The sequence below is a fragment of the Pseudorca crassidens genome, chromosome 20, assembly GCF_039906515.1.
Source record: "Pseudorca crassidens isolate mPseCra1 chromosome 20, mPseCra1.hap1, whole genome shotgun sequence".
NCBI classification, from domain to species: Eukaryota; Metazoa; Chordata; class Mammalia; order Artiodactyla; family Delphinidae; genus Pseudorca; species Pseudorca crassidens.
The window spans coordinates 58,229,499-58,232,777 of record NC_090315.1 but is presented as its reverse complement, the minus strand read 5'-3'; positions in this window follow the sequence as shown (position 1 = coordinate 58,232,777).

Here is a 3,279-nt window from a genome sequence, read left to right as displayed (position 1 = left end):
GTCTGCCTTCCTTCTGCCTCTTCACCCTGAGGACCCAGGACAGGCCTTTCCGGGTTTCCCACCTGTTCTCACAACTCTCATCTCCTTCATCCTGCAGCAGGTATGGCAGGCGTCATCCCGTTCCATCGTGGTAGAAACTGAGTCTCAGAGAGGCTAAGCTCTGTGTCCAGGGGCACACAGCTGTGACCACCACTGGAACCCGGCTCCAAGTCCAGAGGTCTCTCACGTCCTGGACAACAGGACCTCTGCTCACACTTTAGCTCAGGTGAGCAGCCCTGTCATCTCGTTTCCAAATCAATCAAGTCCAAGGAAGGGCTGTGCCAGCTCCCAAGGGGACGGTGCTCTGGGCTCAAAGCCAAGAAACACAGCTGAGCTCCGGGTACACACCCCAGTGCCTGCAATCACCCATTCACCTGTGTGTCTTCCTCCAGAATGAGGACCCAGGGCAGGGACATAAGGGGGAAAGCCGGTGAGGGCAGGGTGGAGGTTCCACCAGGAAGGGGGCTTGCAAGCCCACCCCTGGGGCTGTGTGATGGAGGGGCAGAGCCCTGGAGTCAGGAGGCGGTGGTTCCAATTCCCACTAGACCATAAACGCCATGCAGGCAGGGACCGTTTCTGTGCTGTTCCCCTCTGTGTCTCAGATGGAAACTAAGACAGGCAGCATATATCATAATAACCCAAGCAGAACATTATATATAATGAAAAGATAAAAGGCACTGCCAACTAAGCTGCTATGATGCCTTCACCTTTCTATTGTAAACTTAGTAAAGACCTCTTTCAGATTTATTTAGACATAGATTGTAATCATGCCTCATTCTTGTGCATACATCAGAAAGAAAATGTTAAGTGACACACATGGGATAAGGTCTTTCCTAGAAGGTCATCGTGCTTGGATCCAACCTTTCCGAATCACTTTTTCACTCAGAGTTGCCAGGGTCCGAGTTTTTCTGCCAACGCGGCCTCTGAATCCCCAAGATTCTGATGATGCAGGATTTCCCAGAAGGCGGTTCCTTGGTTTTTCCTGGAAGTTTCCACTGGGTTGCTTACACCCAGCCTGCATGTTTAAACGTGCTCACGTGCAGGCAATGACGCCTGGTGGTCACGACTAGGACACTTCCCAGCTTCGGGGACGTGGAAAGGTGAAAAAAAACGTGCATCTTGCATTCGCCAAGAAAAGGTGGTTCGTGCTTGGTAAATATTTCTTGATAGATGGAATGTATGAATGAGTGAATGAGTACCCGATGAGTGAGTGGGAAAGTTAATTAATTACCCTGAACCTAAGGGAAATGCACCAATGAAACTTACTGATGGATGAAGTAAGATAATTAGAGTCTCGGTATTTGGGCTTAAACAGAGGCGCTCAGCTGGGGGCCCATGGACTCTGGGGCCAAGGTAATAATAATAAAGAATGATAACCATACCCGCTGACTGCTCTCTATACACCATCTCTCATAATCCTCCCCGGCAACTCTGAAAGGCAGTTACCCTTATCGTACCCATTTCACAGAGGAAGAAACTGAGGCTCAGCGAGGGGAAGTGCCTTGCCCAGGATCAGAACCCAGGTTGACCAGCCTCTGCTCTCTCCACCCCATCTAGTGGACAGCCCCCCAGAAGTGGGGGTGAGCTCCGCCCTGTCCCCAGGGCCCTCTGCAGATCCGTACAGCGGCAGTGTCCCCTTCTGGGCCTCCACGGCTGGAGGGAATGTGCTTGATGGGTCCCTGGAGCCCGAGCTGTGAGCAGGTCAGACCAGTTTGGAACCCAGACCACTTCCGGGCTGTGTGACTTTGGGTGAGTCCTTTCAGATTTCTGACACCCAAGTCTCTGCTGGTTGTAATTGTTTACCCCTGCCACGTATGGCCAGCCACGAAGGGGACAGTCCCTTAGACCTCTGGTCCTCGGCCCTGACGGTCTGGCTGTTCATCCCCGCCACCTCCCCGGGAGGGAGCTTCAGCCAACTGCAGGCTCAGGTCCCGTCCAGACCAGTGAGATGGACCCTCCAGCACAGACAGATGGGGCGCTGGGGATTTCATGGGTGACCCACACTGTGACCCCTGAAATCACGTGTATAAATTCCACAACATGCCTGGAATGGATTGACATAAACCTCAGCATCTGAGATGGAAACCAGATTTGTCTCTGGTCGGACCTGCCATTCTTGGATAAAGGCGTCTTCCTTTTCCATCAACGGGAAGGTCAAAACCTCCCCCAGCCAGTGTGACAAAGGCACACTTTACACAACTTTGACATGAATCGCTTGACTGTTTTTCTCTCACATGTTCCATACACAAAAACAAAGCAACCATCAAAATAATTCTTGAGCAATGTGAACGCACGGACGCTCAGAAACGACCAGAAAAAGGCCCATCGGTCATCAGTCTCCACTTTAAATTGCACTTGGCGTGTTTTCCAAGAGAGTCTGGATGGTATCTGGAGAAAAAGTGTGGATGTGTGGGCCGGGGGAGGACCGTGAGGGGCGGGGCAGGGGTGAGGAGACATGCTTGTTTTTAAAATACGGGCACTCAGGAGCCTCCGCACAAGCCCATCTTGGAATTTGAAAGGTCAAGCCCTGCCCAATGATTGATCATCGATCCCTATCGGTCACCAGTGGGGCTGTGTTACATGCCCAGTGAACTGAATCATTTCCCCCAAAAGCCGGTGGATGTGTGTGTCCGTTTGCATTGTGTAACAGATGCCCCCAGGGCTCTGCCCGTGTCCTCTTGGGTCCCCTCCCTGGCAGGGGGTGGGCTGCCCCTGGAATTGACAACTGCTCCTCCAAGGGACAGCCCTCACCCCACCGCTGAGCGGGGCTCGGCTCCCTTGCCTTCTCAAGGGGCCAGCGCCACAGTGGGACTCAAACCCACTTACCTCATTTGCAAAATGAACATGAGGGCCCCTTGTGAGCACCTGTATTGGTGCCGCCCCTGGAGCTGGTCCTGGTGGGACACAGGCCGCCTCTGGGACCCCCACGGGATCTTGCCTCGGGACCGTCTTACATCACCTGGTAGGACCTCTTCTCTTCCTGTCCCACTGCCCCACCCCTCTGCTAGTTCTTCCCAGGAACCTTCCTAATGAACCCAATCCTCCTCCCTCTGCTTCAGAGGGACCCACACTGACACGGTACACGTGTGGCCCAGACAGTGTGGGGGTCCAGAAGCAGAGCTGAGCTGAAACCTCATCCCAGTCACACCCGCCCACCTCCCACTCCCAGGACCCTACGGCGTCAGCACCTCCGATTTAAGATCATCAGGTGGTGAACTCTATGAATCACGCGTAAGTAGG